At 36.2% G+C, this 17,869-nt stretch overlaps 1 protein-coding gene across 1 annotated transcript in view; it reads right to left on the reverse strand.

Annotated features, from left to right (window-relative positions):
• Positions 1-17,869, reverse strand: part of LOC138713966 (lachesin-like) — a 794,574-nt gene that overhangs the window by 377,457 nt on the left and 399,248 nt on the right. The gene's annotated exons all lie outside the window — the stretch shown is intronic.

The raw sequence follows: 17,869 nt of genomic DNA on the forward strand, positions 1-17,869 counted from the left end.
TATAATATTGGTGATTAATGCGATCATGAATCATGGTATGTAAATTTCGAATCCGTCATTTGAATTTGATTAAATGAAGCCATGAAAAACCCCAGTCAGTTTGGCTGACCACGTGGTTGAATCCGGGACCTCCTGAATACGAGTCTCAAATGTTACCCTCTGAGTTAACTCTCTCAAGTCGTGAGTTTCTCACATGAGTTTAAATAAAACATAACTATTTCCTTTTCTGTTAATCATAAATGGACTTTAATTATAGAAAAAAAAAACTTCTATTCACTTTAATGATAATAATTCACGGACATTTCTGTCTCTTATTTTGTGCGAGATCGTGCGTATTTGCTTGGTTTCCGCACAAAACCAATCCGCGGAAAGTCTAAAATTCCACATTCAGTATTCCCAACCTAACACACATAACAATTTCCCTCTTCTTACCGCTTAAGTGACATATTGATTTTACTGCTTTAGGCTTTTAACATATTATTTTTAGACACGTTCAATATAGTAATAATTATAAATTGGAAACTTACCACAGCAATTTCACCTAAATTGCAATGTTAATTATTGTTTTTAAATATTTGCAAAAATTAAGTAAACTCTACAACTCCACTACAGTTACTGCATTCGTGATGCAAGTAACATTAAGGAAGCCGTGAAAAAATCAACAAGATTCCAGACTCATCATAGACTGGGGGAAAAAAAAGACAGACGTATATCACGGCCTGCTGGAGTATAGTAAACACAGAAAACATTTTAAAGCAACAATGAGCGTATTACGAATCTCACCGGTGAGCAATCCGATGGCATCACGGTGTTCCGAATTCCACCGATGACGTCATTGATGCTCCACCGGTGTCGCACCGGTGCCATCAACTTGCAGAGGTGGTGGCAGTCTCCATCAGCCGCCATCAGTGAATCTGATTGGTTCTTGTATAGGGCGGGAATTAGCAGACGAATAACATCGTGCACTGTTGTGTCATGGCGGTGTGTTCTGCTTTAGTTCTGCTGTATTGTTTGTAATGAGCACAACGTAAAAACAATATGTTAATGGCTTATGAGCGAACATGTCAACGGACCAGTTATTACTACCGATTCATGAAATACAGTAAGTTGTTTATGATCTCGTTTCTTTGAACGAAATGGCAGTACGGAAATTTCGCAAAATTTTGCAAGCGTAGCACAGATAACCACTTAACACAGTTGCCATGACAGCATCGATCCTTCCAGCAGTTTTGTTCCTTATTTCGTTGCAACGTGACGTCATTGATGCCACCGGACCGGTGAGATTCGGAATACGCTGAATGTTGAAGATAGATATTTTTTTTGCAAATTTGCAGTCATTGAAGAGAAACCAAGATGGAGATTTCATTGCAACTAATTAGAAATTCCTATTTCAGGTATGTAATAAACGATCTTCGCACAAAATAATGTACGATACACGAGCGGTATGTTTTCTTTGAATTCTGGGAAATTAAAAAAGCTCAACTACGTTTCGCTTTTTCAAACTTTTCCTCGAACATGAAAACTTCAACATACCGCTCTTGTAACGCATATTACAATTTCCACATAAGTAATGCTTTTACGTTAATCGAAAGTTGAATTGTGATACATTAACTGGAACACATTCCAGACTAGACAATAGATCTGACCCACATTTGTCGGTGGACATATTCCCTTCATTTAACTTTTACGTATATCCAAGACTTTCAGGATCATCCCTGCCTCTCTCTCTTTTTTTAATGTGTCGCATGCATTTTGGAGCAGCCTTTAAAACACGTTGTAGATGCTACAACAGGGTTCACGCTGCGGGCTTCTAAATATTTCAGAGCTAATCAAGGTATATGGGGCCGGCCGGCCGAGCATGCGCGGTCTGCCTGCCATCCGTAGAGACGCAACCAGCAGCACTAGCCAGCCAACTTTTGGTCCGCTCCAACTGCTGCATACACTAATCTATACTAATAATAAATCTGTAGCCGAAATATTTCTGGTAACTTTCGATTTTCCAAAAATAATTGGTCCTAACATATATAATTAAGCACCCTGAAACCGAAAATGGCTTTTTTGAAATTTTTGTTTGTATGTCTGTCTGTCTGTATGTTTGTTACCTTTTCACGCGATAATGGCTTAACGGATTTCGATGAAAATTGGAATATAAATTAAGTTCGTTGTAGCTTAGATTTTAGGCTATATGGCATGCAAAATACATTATTTAAAAGGGGGGTTATATGGGGGCCTGAACTAAATAAGTCGAATTATCTCGCTTATTATTGATTTTTATGAAAAATGTTACATAACAAATATTTCTTTACAAATCATTTCCGATAAGTTTTATTCCTTGAAACATTTTGATAGGACTGATATTTAATGAGATAAATGAGTTTTAAAATTAAAATAACTGCCATCTAAGGCCGTGTAATGAATTAAAAAACAAATGACTTCGTCTATAAGGGGCCTTGGACAGCAACAATCGAAAGCTATGAAAGATAGCCTACAGAGAATGTTTCTGTGTTTGTGTGAAGTAATATCGGAAGCTAAATTAACCGATTTGTATCATTAATTATTATTTCACCATTGGAAAGTGTAGTTTCTCTAGATGGACATAAGGCTATAATGTTATTACAGTAACTTCTGATATAATATAATATAATATAATATAATATAATATAATATAATATAATATAATATAATATAATATAATATAATATAATATAATATAATATAATATAATATAATATAATTTAATATAATATAATATAATATAATATAATATAATATAATATAATATAATATGTAATATTATATAATATAATTTAAGTTATTTGAAATGTTCAGAACCATAGTGGGCCAAGCGCCATTTACTGAATACGTAGAAAACAAGGCTCAAAATTAAGTTATTACCATAATTCAATGGAAACCTATAACAAGTAAAATAAAATATACACATTAAATGTAAATGATGTCATTCTTCATTAAACTATGGTTGCATGTAATAAAAATTAAGAAACATGTTAAAGGAATTGTCATTGCACCAATGAGTGTCTCTGGACCAAAATGATCGCATTTTAATTATTTGGATGCAATTTAAATTAAGTAACATATTAAACGATTTATCCTTCTATCAATCACGAATGTTCCATGGATAAAACGTCCTATTTTAATTATGTAATTACTTTATATTTATTTCTAACGGGTGCAGCGGAGCGCACGGGTACGGCTAGTAATGAATAAATACGTAAACACCAACACAAATGCACGGATATATAGGTATAAAATGGATTCAAATGGGTGTATACACAGACAGATGGACAGATAGACAGAAATACAGAAGGACAAAACCAACCACACGTTATTTACGTACTAGTTGGATGATCGTTCACCTCTGGTTAGTCATTTTGAGCTTGCGGTCAACAGTCAGCTTGTCTTCATTGGTCCTTAATGAGCTGTACTATAGAATATTAGAAGAAACGTCACAAATAAGAAATAGTGGTAGAAATATTAAATAGTGTGATATATGACCTGAAACGTATTATATTCTAGCGGAAACCTTCCATATTACTACGCACTGATACTCTCTTTCGCTGGAATGTGTTAGTTTGCAGTTAGAAGGTGAACTGTTGAAACCTTTAACGTTATTGCGTTTTCGAGGAAAATGAAAATTTTGGCGATAAGTCGTTGTCTTGAATATACATTGTTATTCCTCAATGTTGGATGTGTTTCCAATTCAATGTGGGATAAAGCAAGGAGATGCACTATCACCTTCACTTTTTAACTTTGCTCTAAGTATGCCATTAGGAAAGTCCAGGAGGGTTTGGAATTGAACAGGTTACAACAGCTGCTTGTCTATGCGGATGACGTGAATATGTTAGGAAAAAATCCACAAACGATTAGGGAAAACACGGGCATTTTACTTGAAGCAAGTAAAGAGATAGGTTTGGAAGTAAATCCCGAAAAGACAAAGTATATGATTATGTCTCGTGACGAGAATATTGTACGAAATGGAAATATAAAAATTGGAAATTTCTCCTTTGCAGAGGTGGAAAAATTCAAATATCTGGGAGCAACAGTAACAAATATAAATGATATTCGGGAGGAAATTAAACACAGAATAAATATGGGAAATGCCTGTTATTATTCGGTTGAGAAGCTTTTATAATCCAGTTTGTTGTGAAAAATCTGAAAGTTAGAATTTATAAAACAGTTATATTACCGGTTATTCTATATGGTTGTGAAACTTGGACTCTCACTTTGAGAGAGGAACATAGGTTAAGGGTGCTTGAGAATAAGGTTCTTAGGAAAATATTTGGTGCTAAGAGGGATGAAGTTATAGGAGAACGGAGAAAGTTACACAACACAGAACTGCACGCATTGTATTCTTCACCTGACATAATTAGGAACATTAAATCCAGAAGTTTGAGATGGGCAGGGCATGTAGCACGTATGGTCGAATCCAGAAATGCATATAGAGTGTTAAGCCCTCCATCGGTCCCTATCCTGAGCAAGATTAATCCAGTCACTATCATCATATCCCACCTCCCTCAAATCCATTTTAATATTGACCTATCTTCCCATCTATGTCTCGGCCTCCCCAAAAGTCTTTTTCCCTCCGGCCTCCCAACTAACACTCTATATGCATTTCTGGATTCGCCCATACATGCTACATGCCCTGCCCATCTCAAACGTCTGGATTTAATGTTCCTAATTATGTCGGGTGAAGAATACAATGCGTGCAGTTCTGTGTTGTGTAACTTTCTCCATTCTTCTGTAACTTCATCCCTCTTAGCCACAAATATTTTCCGAAGCAACTTATTCTCAAACACCCTTAACCTATGTTCCTCTCTCAAAGTGAGAGTCCAAGTTTCACAACCATACAGAACAACAGGTAATATAACTGTTTTATAAATTCCAACTTTCAGATTTTTTGACAACAGACTGGATGATAAAAGCTTCTCAACCGAATAATAACAGGCATTACCCACATGTATTCTGTGTTTAATTTCCTCCCGAGTATCGTTTATATTTGTTACTGTTGCTCCAAGATATTTGAACTTCTCCACCTTTTCAAAAGATAAATTTCCAATTTTTATATTTTCAATTCGCACAATATTCTGGTCACGAGACATAATCATATACTTTGGCTTTTCGGGATTTACTTCCAAACCTATCTCTTTACTTGCTTCAAGTAAAATTAACGTGTTTTCTCTAATCGTTTGTGGATTTTCTCCTAACATATTCACGTCATCCGCATAAACAAGCAGCTGATGTAACCCGTTCAATTCCAAACCCTCTCTGTTATCCTGGACTTTCCTAATGGCATACTCTAGAGCAGGCATGTCAATTGATGCCCACAGGAGCAAGCGCGCGCTTTAGATCCCAGGAGAGCCTGAGCGCTTTACAGCGGAAAGGAAAGAGACAGACGAAAGATGTAGTATATGCCGCTTGGTCGAGCTATATTCAGGGATGGCCAGCACTGATTCAATAGATAAAGGGAAGAGAACTTATTAAAACTGTATCCATGTTAATTTTTAGATTTGCCTGAGAAGTATAAGTGCATTATAAGAATGTAAGTTTTAATTTCAATGCTCATCTTCCACAAGTTTGATTTTTTTATTCAAAAGAAATATTTTCTCAACTTTTCGTATAGAAAAGTGAAATTTTCATGTATAGGCCTATTTATTTAGTAGCCTTACAGAATGTTTTCGTAAATCTAATATACCGTATATACGTATTACTGAAGATAGTGTATTGAAAATTTTGAAAATATTCGCATGGAAATTGTTGGTAAGGAAATGAATTAACAAAGCAACTACTGTTACATCATAAGCAAAAGATACACGCCCATGTGTTGCAAAAATGTCAGCTCTATAGCTTCAGCACATTTCGAGAAAATAATTTAATATTCTGATGATAGGATGTTGCTCACAAATATCACCTTAAAAGCATAATGCGATAAGAGTTTTGTTATGTAATATTAGTTACACTTAAAACATATACAGTACCTTGGTAACTTTGCTTTGTACTGTAATATTGTTTTTATTAGTTTATTGATCACTTTTGTAAGGCTAAAGATACCATGAATATAAATTCCTACTTATCATGTCATACTCAATCACTTTCTTTGGAATATAACTTTCCTTATGAATGATGTGTTTCATCCACTTAATACAGTATAATATTATACTGCTATGGAATTTAAGTGAATATTCCTTCTTAATTCTCTATTATGTTATTAAGATTTAAGACACAAGTGTAATATTAAGAAATCAGTATTAGTACTTTTGTTTTACAGACAATGTAGATAATATTAAACAGAAAGAAGCCATATAAAAATAACGACATAAAATTTCACGTTCCGTTTGAAGTTTGTGCACCACTGTTTTCTTAATCCAACAGGTTGCTTATTCAAATACACAACCCTTCCTCTTTCCATACTTAGCGCTTGCTGCCCGCGCACGACGTCAAGGTCAGAAAAAGGCACTTGCTTTGACATCACTGCTCTAGATCAAAGTTAAAAAGTAAAGGTGATAGTGCATCTGCTTGCTTTAGCCCACAGTGAATTGGAAACGCATCTGACAGAAACTGACCTATACGGACTCTGCTGTACGTTTCGCTGAGACACATTTTAATTAATCGAATTAGTTTCTTGGGAATACCAAATTCAATAAGAATATCATATAAAACTCAATCATATGCTTAATATCTCAAATTTCTATTTTTTTTTTTTGGAATATGATTCTTTTTTCTTAAACCTTTCAATTGAACTCTGGTCTTCATTCAAGAGAACTAACCCTCAATTGTTTCTTCAAAATTCTGGGATATGTACCCTATTACAGAAAGAAGTTCAGATGATTTGATTGGAGGACGTAACGTGGAATTGAGCTAAAGGAATAGCTGGTGTCTAGCTGAATTGAGTTTCTGTCTAGGTGGAGTGCAATGAATGCGCTTTTCCCAACCCCGCATTCCTACTGCAGGTTATTATACAGACAAGGCTGGATCTCTGCGGAATTAGTGTGTACTCCGGTCTGCTATTGACATCATCTGAAAAGAGCTGCTTGCACACCCTTTCCCTTCCTCTCGCTGATGGGAGGGGTAGGGCGACACATAGATACAGCGTAGTGTCTCCCACATTCACATATTACTCCGCGAATGAATAAAACTGGAACACGTTGCCAGTTTTCCACGAGGCTCTGACGTAACAGCTTCCTGTAAATATACATGTACTTTTATTTATTTATTTTTTTAACTTTGTTGTCCCTTGCGTTATACGAATGCAATATATTTAGGTTTCACATTTATTTACATTCCCACAATCTACCCACTAACCACGACGTATACACATAATAGTTTTACTCAAATAAGACAAGATCTTAGTACATGATTCTGCCGATATTTTGCTAAGATTTTGTTACTGTCTGGTTCACGATATAATTACAGTGTCGAGAGATAAAGACCTTCTAAGAAGTATAAACAAGAAAAAAAGTCAATAATTGATTAAATGGCGATCTACTCTTGTTAATTATGTAAGCATGTGTGGCTTACAGCTGTTTCGGTGCTACTTGACACCATCCTCAGAGCCTACTAGATCTCGGCGCTATCTCAACTTCGCTGAATGTTGTGTCAAATAGTGTGTGTGTTCTGAAATTGATTTGTGTGTGCTTACATAATTAACACGAGTAAGATCGCCATTTAATCAATTATTTATATTCAAGTGTTAAAAGTAGTGTACGAAAGATTCAACATGGAAAAAAAAGTCAACATTGATTGATTGATTCATTGATTCATTCATTAATTCATTCAGAGTTCTGCCCAAGGGCAAACCCTTCACTGCAAACCCAGCATTTTCCAGTCTTTCCTATTTTCTGTCGTCCTGTTCGACTATTTACATGATCCATTATCTTAATCTCTTCTATCATCTGATATCTTCTTCTACCCCGAATTCTTCTACCGTTCACCATTCCTTCCAGTGCATCCTTCAGTAGGCAGTTTCTTCTCAGCCAGTGACCCAACCAATTCCTTTTCCACATCCTGATCAGTTAAAGCATCATTCTTTCTTCACCCACTCTTTCCAACACAGCTTCGTTTCTTATTCTGTCTGTCCACTTCACACGTTCCATTCTTCTACATATCTACATTTCGGTTGCTTCTAGTCGTTTCTCTTCACTTCGTCTTTTTTTTATTTGGTTATTTAACGATGCTGTATCAACTAAGAGGTTATTTAGCGTCGATGAGATTGGTGATAGCGAGATAGTATTTGGCGAGATGAGGATTCACCATAGATTAACTGGCATTCACCTTACGATTGGGGAAAGCCTCGGAAAAAATCCAACCAGGTAATCAGCCCAACCGGAGATCGAAACCGCGACCGAGTGCAACTTCAGACCGGCAGGCAATCGCCTTAACCGATTGAGCTACACCGGTGGCTCATTTCGTCATAATGTCCATGTTTCTGCCCTCATACAATGCCACACTCCATACAAAACACTTCACTAGTCTCTTCCTTAGTTCTTTTTCCAGAGGTTCGCAGAAGATGCTCCTTTTTCCATTAAAAGCTTCCTTTGTCATTGCTATCCTCCTTTTGACTTCCTGGCAGCAGCTCATGTTACTGCTTATAGTACACCCCAAGTATTTAAAGCTGTCCACTTGCTCTACTGTTTCATTTAGAGAACACTGATTCTACAAAGAATATTTCGTCGTTGATTTTATGAAACTTCCTATGTGACAGTACAGGAAAAAGGCTAAAGTCATTAAATATCAATAATGGAGTAACGGTCAGCGCGTCTGGCCGCGAAACCAGGTGGCCCGGGTTCGATTCCCGGTCGACGCGAGTTACCTGGTTGAGGTTTTTTCCAGGGTTTTCCCTCAACACAATATGAGCATATGCTGGGTAACTTTCGGTGCTGGACCCCGGACTCATTTCACCGGCATTATCACCTTCAACTCATTCAGACGCTAAATAACCTAAGATGTTGATAAAGTGTCGTAAAATAACCTACTAAAAATAAAATATCAATAGGCCTACAGAAGAATAGTAGATAAATCGATATAAAACTTTGGTGAATATGATGGCATCACAGAGGATCAGTGTAGGCCTACTGATGTTTAATTAATTTTTTCTTACTCCTGAAAATTTATGCTCTATAGTTTCACGTAAGAGGTATCATAAAATCAACGATGATTTGTTCCTTTGATAGAAAATTTAAGAGTTTGATCCCCAAATCCGCTCAGTTCATTTAGCCATTTTTATGATTTATACATTGACATGATTATGAACAATATTTATACAGGGTGATCCGTTTGGGTATGGATAAAATAAAAACACCGTAAAACATTTACTACTGGACTTTATACGTTGAAACTTTGTGCATACAACACTGAAAGATGGGAGATTCCTCAGAGCTCAACATGACCCCCATTGCACATCCTGCACAACTCATAACGGTGATGCAATTCAGCACATGTCCGTAACATAAGAGGGGTGATTTGTTGAAAAGCTTGAGTAATTTTTACGCCAAGATCGTCAATGTTCCTGTGTTTCTGTGAATAGACAATGTCTTTAACAAAACCCCACACGAAGAAGTCAGGAGGGGCTAGATCTGGGGAGTTTGGGGACCAAGCCAAGAGATAGCTGCTTCTCGTACTGGGTTTCGCCTGCGACCTCCTGCATGTTTTTTTTAACACAGAACCTGTTTCTACAAATGTTCGAACCACAACATTATGGAATCATATTTAGGTACATTACGCACACCATACTCAAATCGAAATTCCCTTTGAACTCTTTTAACACTCTCAAATTTAGCATACCAAAGAACACATTGTGCCCGCTGTTGATTTGTAGTAGCCATTTTAATCATCTACGATTTTCATTTGTCCTTTCAGATTATGCATTGTTGATTGTCATAAATGGAAACTCCCATCTTTTATTCATAATATAACCAGTAAGCATTTTTTCCTACTATCATAATAGCTTTATAATAACAAATTAATATCATCTATACCCAATAGGATCAGACTGTATTTTAAGCTTTTATCTGTAGCGAAGCCATTTCAAATATTCAATAGCTACAGCGCTCCTAGCGGCGAAATTGGGAACTGAAGCACATAGTTACTAAAACTTTAAGAGTGCACCATCTCACTTAGAAAGGAAAATCAGAAATCAGTGACGTCGGTGAAAAACAATAAGAGTCTGAAATGAGGGTAATCATTTTGGGAAATTCTATAGCAGTCATGTCAAAACCCTGCACATTGTGCAGTCGCGCACATTGTGCACTTGACTCTGTGTGATGTGCAGTTTCTATTCCCCTACCTGGAGGGAGTGAATCGGCTTGGAGGGGAACGCGACAGGGCTGTACAGTACCTATAGTAGCAGATCAGCTTTTGTGTCAGTAACACAGATCAGTACGGGTGCTCATTGAGCTGTGATTGTGAATGCGTTATGGAAAATAAAGTGAGGAGTCCACAGATATAACGAAGAACAGAAATCACGAATCATATAACGTAACTGTTATGATGTTTTCCTCAGCCAATAATAATTATTTTAAAATGAAAGGCTTTCATCATATCATGTGGACCTAATAGTGATGTGAGAATTTAAATCATATTAGTAAAGTTCTCAAAATATATTCGCCAGCTCTTATTTCTTAATCAGTACTCTCACGGCAAGACAAACATGGCAATGATGTTGTTTTGGAGTCTGTACTAACACAGCCATCAATGGTTAGACGACTTACAACTTTTATTTGATAAGCTGATAAGTGGTGAGAATATTGAGTGAGGAATACATGTGAGGGTCTTGAGGTTGTAAGGGAAGGAAGAAAACAACTACTGGGTATTCATTTCAAAGTGTGTCATGACGTCACTGTTGTTGGGTCACCGATTTGAAGCGAGTTTCAGTTTATATGTTAGAGAAGTTGCCTATTATTTAAGGCGTTCTTCAATCTGAACTTGAGAACGTGTACGGTATAACTTGAACGTCGTAGCAACAGATGGCGGTCTGTACGGTCTATGTGCTACCATAACCTCTTTCGAACTGTGTTTTGCGCCGGCAAGTCGTACGCAGGGTATTTGTTATCATCGGTATCGTACGGTAACATTCCACAACACAAATCAAATGCTCCGTGTCCATGTTGACCGTCGAAGTTAATGTCAATAAATACGTAGGTAATCGTCTTAACCCTCTCCCCATATCCCGACAGTACGTATTTCCAACAGTTCACATTCCTGCCACTACCGGCGTTACCGTACGTATCGGTACGTACTCTTCAGAATGAACGCCGTACTTGCTAGGCAACTTTTCTGCCTCATAGGTTATACACCTTTGCGGAAGTGTAGGAAGATTGAATTCTCTAGGCTCATCGGCTAGCCACATGTCGGCATACAGCGAGCCAAGACACATTTTGAACTGAACACCCAGTATTTGTAAGGCGGAAAAATTTTCTGGAAAAATAATACATAATGGCGAATTTTCCATCTCACGTTACTGGAAGTATTATCCTAATATACTGTACTTACGTTAATAAATCTTTAAACCTGATATAAAGAAAATGTCCTCGCTTCACAGCTTGTGAAGTATTCTTTTAACTGAATTCAGTAACGCTTCCAACTTGCTGATACTTGCTCTCAACGTTTTCCAAATAAACTATATATAAATTTAGATTCAAGCTTAATTTATCCAATTTATTAATAATAATGTGAATTTATATTAATATACAGCAAGGAAATGATTCCAGTGTAAAAACCTCACAATGTCCTATTGCATGTAATTGGGAGTAAAATATTTTCTTTCTCAGCATTTGTGCACCAATGGTCCCAATAATGCTTGAGGAACAATGAAAGAGTATTACTTTGAAATAATCAGTACCTACTACGTAAAATGAAATATCGTGTTCGTTTTTTGTTGTTTCGAAATTACTTACTTACTTACAAATGGCTTTTAAGGAACCCGAAGGTTCATTGCCGCCCTCACATAAGCCCGCCAGCGGTCCCTATTCTGTGCAAGATTAATCCAGTCTCTATCATCATACCCCACCTCCCTCAAATCCATTTTAATGTTATCCTCCCATCTACGTCTCGGCCTCCCTAAAGGTCTTTTTCCCTCCGGTCTTCCAACTAACACTCTATATGCATTTCTGGATTCGCCCATACGTGCTACATGCCCTGCCCATCTCAAACGTCTGGATTTAATGTTCCTAATTATGTCAGGTGAAGAATACAATGCGTGCAGTTCTGTGTTGTGTAACTTTCTCCATTCTCCTGTAACTTCATCCCGCTTAGCCCCAAATATTTTCCTAAGCACCTTATTCTCAAACACCCTTAACCTATGTTCCTCTCTCAGAGTGAGAGTCCAAGTTTCACAACCATACAGAACAACCGGTAATATAACTGTTTTATAAATTCTAACTTTCAGATTTTTGGACAGCAGACTGGATGATAAGAGCTTCTCAACCGAATAATAACACGCATTTCCCATATTTATTCTGCGTTTAATTTCCTCCCGAGTGTCATTTATATTTGTTACTGTTGCTCCAAGATATTTGAATTTTTCCACCTCTTCGAAGGATAAATCTCCAATTATTATATTTCCATTTCGTACAATATTCTGGTCACGAGACATGATCATATACTTTGTCTTTTCGGGATTTACTTCCAAACCGATCGCTCTACTTGCTTCAAGTAAAATTTCCGTGTTTTCCCTAATCGTTTGTGTATTTTCTCCTAACATATTCACGTCATCCGCATAGACAAGAAGCTGATGTAACCCGTTCAATTCCAAACCCTGCCTGTTATCCTGAACTTTCCTAATGGCATATTCTAGCGCGAAGTTAAAAAGTAAAGGTGATAGTGCATCCCCCTGCTTTAGCCCGCAGTGAATTGGAAAAGCATCAGATAGAAACTGACCTACACGGACTCTGCTGTATGTTTCACTGAGACACATTTTAATTAATCGAACTAATTTCTTGGAATACCAAATTCAATAAGAATATCATATAATACTTCCCTCTTAACCGAGTCATATGCCTTTTTGAAATCTATGAATAACTGATGTACTGTACCCTTATACTCCCATTTTTTGTCCAATATCTGTCGAATACAAAAAATCTGATCAATAGTCCATCTATTACGCCTAAAACCATACTGATGATCCCCAATAATTTCATCTACGTACGGAGTTAATCTTCGCAAAAGAATATTGGACAAAATTTTGTACGACGTCAACAAAAGTGATATTCCTCGAAAGTTACCACAGTTGGTTTTGTCCCCCTTTTTAAAAATAGGTACAATTATAGACTCCTTCCATTGTTCTGGTACAATTTCTTTTTCCCAAATAGCAAGTACAAGTTTATAAATTTCGCTATATAATGCACTTCCACCATCTTGTATTAATTCTGCTGGAATTCGAAATTACTGGAATATTTATATTTTCTTCAAATACTGAATACAAATCATGTAAATAAATTATTCTTTACAAACGACTGCATTGTGAATTGTAACTGAGTAAGTCTATTGTTTCTTGTGTTACAATTATTATCAAATATAGACACTGACAATAATTGTGTTTTTTCCTTCTGCTAAGTATGTTTATAATGTCCAAATGTCAATTTAATTGAACACTAGAATTGCAGAACACATTCTTGTGCATCCCTCCCGCTAAGAACTGGTAAGAGCAACACGTGAATGACGCAATCTGCACAGACCGCGTCCCGCGCACATACACTGCACTTTCAGTGTCTGATTTCTGACATGCCTACTCTATAGTTGAAATATTTCCTAAAATGTGACCTTACGTTAAATTGCAGTACTGCACAGTTTGGTTCACGGAAAAAGAAATAGTACTATTTTTTCGATAAACTGTTTCAAAGTTTATACATTCCTTATTATTAAACAGCTTTTAGATTTACAATTTGCCACGTTTTTTTTTCTGTAGTCAATGTAGAACGTAGTTTTGAAATCACCCTATGAATCCAGAAATGTGCTGCTGATCATGGAGTTCTAGGTCCCTCTACAGACGTACTAACGAAAATAAGGATTTTCTTCCTCGCTTCGCCATTTCTTTTGTCTTGTCTAGCCTCTCCCATACATTAAGTTAAGAGATTACACATCAGGGTCTGTCTCGGGCGAAATTCCAATGGGAATTTTTTTTCTGTGGCATACCATTTACAACATCCTCCGAAGAAGGGTCTATTCTTTATTATTATGCATATAAGGACATGAAATACAGTCAAATATATATTCGTAGTGGGGACCGAAACGTACCAAAATATCAAATCCCATGGCGTGTAGCTTGTTTTGTTTATTTTCTGATGCAGATTTTCCCAGCCTGTTTTCTGTGAAAGAAATGCGCTTTTTAAAGATGATATTGGCGTGAGTGTATTTGAGAGAGAGAGAGAAAGAGAAATAACTCGTCCGGCCTTAATTAATGATAACCACGAGGATCCGGAAATTAATAGCAAACAAATATAATCAATTAAATATGAATATTGTTATAAAAATAAAATGTAATAATTAACCACCATTGATTATCAATCTATATTAGTAATAAATCTGTAGCCGAAAATTTTCTGGTAATTTTCGATTTTCCAAAAATAATTGGTCCTACCACCCTGAAACCGAAAATCGCTTTTTTGAAATTTTTGTTTTTATGTCAGTCTGTCTGTCTGTAAGTTTGTTACCTTTTCACGCGATAATGACTGAACAGATTTCGATGAAAATTGGAATATAAATTAAGTTCGTTGTAACTTAGATTTTAGGCTAAATAGCATTCAAAACACATTATTTAAAAGGGGGGTTATAAGGGGGCCTGAATTAAATAAATCGAAATATCTCGCTTATTATTGATTTTTTGTGAAAAATGTTACATAACAAATGTTTCTTTAAAAATAATATGCGATAAGTTTTATTTCTTGAAAAATTTTGATAGGACTGATATTTAATGAGATAAATGAGTTTTAAAATTAAAATAACTGCCATCTAAGGCCGTGTAATGAATTAAAAAACAAATGACTTCGTCTATAAGGGGCCTTGGACAGCAACAATCGAAAGATATGAAAGATAGCCTACAGAGAATGTTTCTGTGTTTATATGAAGTAATATCAGAAGCTAAATTAACCGATTTGTATAATTAATTATTATTTCACCATTGGAAAGTGTAGTTTCTCTAGATGGACATAATGCTATAATGTTATTACAGTAACTTCTGAGTGAATCGAGGACAGGTAAGATTAAAATAGCTTCTTATGCACAGAAAACTTGATAGGCTATTCTGTACATTCGTTTCCTGTATTTCCTAAAATAATTTTTATGACCAAATGAGTGGTCTCTGGATCAAAATGATCACATTTTAATTATGCAAATACAATTTAAATTAAGTAACATAATAAGCGATTTATCCTTCTATCAAACACGAATGTCCCCTGGATCAAATGTCCTACTTTAATTATGTAATTACCTTATATTTATTTCTAACGGGTGCAGCGGAGCGCACGGGTACGGCTAGTATTGTTATAAAAATAAAATGTAATAGTTAAGCACCACTGATTATCAATTATAAAATAAAATCTTAGAAGATGACTTTAAAATTATACTTATAAATAAAAGATTTTGTTCAAAATTAGCATATCCTTAATTAAGGCCTTCTGAGTGGTATAAATGAAACTGTATAATCTGCAGGGAATCTTTAAGAATTTGCGAGATGATTTTTTGAATTTCAAAAGATGATATTGATAATTGTTTTAAAAAATTATATATACATTTTGGTAAAGAACTCCGAGCACCAAAAAATAAACCTGTCACTGACCAATTGAAGAGAGGGATGTTATACTTGGCACTAAGGTAGGGAATACAAGGTTCATAAATGACCCTCTTTTCCTGATCAACCTGATGAGCTTGGTTTAGATCTCTCTCCATGCGTATAGTTGGATCTATGATAATAGCCTTTTGTTGTTACCTGTTTATTGCTATCATATCCGCTCTTCTATGAGAGTCGTCTTCAGAAATACAGTGGACCTCTTCATGAACTTCCCAACCCTTGTTCTTCCGAAGAAGACAGGCGATAGCTCCACGGACTCTATGATGCCTGTTGTTACGCAACAAAAGCCCAACACGTGGCCAAGAGTTTCTGTCTCGTTGCAGCCTGGTTGACGGCAACGCGTCGTGCTGAAAGCTCTGCCAAGAACGGAGCGCTCTGCAGTAAGGTTGCAGACATCTTGATTGCATTAATATATTCCGAAGACGACAAATTCCTTTTGGTGCTGAACATAAATCGGCTCTTGGATATTCTTCATAGATGACTACACCTTTCCCCAGGATTCAAACGATCTCTTTCGCAATTCATCACATAGATGTCTGCCAGTAGTTATGCTGGCTTCAGGAATTTTCACGGGCTTGAGAGCAGTTCTTAATGTCGTATCCCAGTACGTCAACTCGTAACATTTTCTATTGCGTAAGTCCTGTGGGGTTTGCATTGGAAGAACAGACATGAGGAATTTTTTCGACTATTTCGGATTCAGATAATCACTTGAAGTTTTAAAAGCACTAAAGGGATTTTTTAATTTGATATTTAACGAGATGAAACTAGCTACTCTTATACATCTTGATTACACAACTTTTAACACTGTATCACTTCGGAATATATATGATAAGAACTATCTTGTGTTAAATATTATTAACGTACCCTCTTAATATGTTTCGACCTATTTTCGGTCATCTTCGGAACTGGTCGTTGTTGGTCTTGGCGCCTCTTGTTTCCTGTGTGGGTGCGTTCGTAGTGTAGAGTCAAAGAGTGTGTGTGTTTTGAAATTGACAAACAAGCTGCATTCCGAACAATGGTACACAGACTACTCAACATACCAATGAACCAACAGGATTACAACGAAGAACTAAACACAATCAAATACATGGCACAAGAAAACGGATACAACCCTAACATAATAGACAACATAATACGTAAGACAAAACAAAACCACAAAAACAGAAGAATACAACACAAACACAAGAACACAAAAAATACATCACACTAACATATGAAAATAAAAACACACATAAAATTGCAACCTCATTCAAGAAATTAAACTACAACATCGCATACAGAACAAATAACACTCTACAAAAACATTTCAACACACAAACAAACAAATCCAACCACACAGGCGTATACAAACTCAAATGCAACACCTGTAACAACTTCTACATAGGACAGACAGGCAGATCATTTCAAACACGTTACAAAGAACACATCACAGCCATAACAAAATTACAAAACACCTCCACATATGCAGAACACATCACAAATGCCAACCATACCTACAGAGACATCAACACAGACACGAAAATACTGCAAGTCCAACCAAAAAGCAAGAAACTCACCACACTAGAACAATATGAAATATACAGACAGACGAAAACACACCCCAACGATATTCTCAACACACAACTCAATTTTAAAACACATACACTCTTTGACTCTACACTACGAACACACCCACACAGGAAACAAGAGGCATCAAGAGCAACAACGACCAGTTCCGAAGATGACCGAAATTAGGTCGAAACATGTTAACAAGATACGTTAAAATTTAACACAAGAAAGTACTTATCATACATATTTCGTAGTTATTCTTAATGGATTTGTTGCACAAAACCTAGAAAAAAACGACACTATTTTGTATTTATTTACGTACAACTGATTCTTCACTAACACTAGGAGAACGAGGGGAACACAAAGAGAACCAGAATAAGACATGAAAAGCGAGGAGAAAACAAGAAGAACAAGGTAAAGATGAGGGAAAAAAGAGGAATTCGAAAAGAATAGGAGGAATAAGAATAATAAGGGGTTTGCATTTGACGGTAAAGTCTCAAGTTACCTCCTGTACGCAGTTCTACG

This window comes from Periplaneta americana, chromosome 14 (genome assembly GCF_040183065.1).
Source record: "Periplaneta americana isolate PAMFEO1 chromosome 14, P.americana_PAMFEO1_priV1, whole genome shotgun sequence".
In the NCBI taxonomy this organism is placed as follows: domain Eukaryota; kingdom Metazoa; phylum Arthropoda; class Insecta; order Blattodea; family Blattidae; genus Periplaneta; species Periplaneta americana.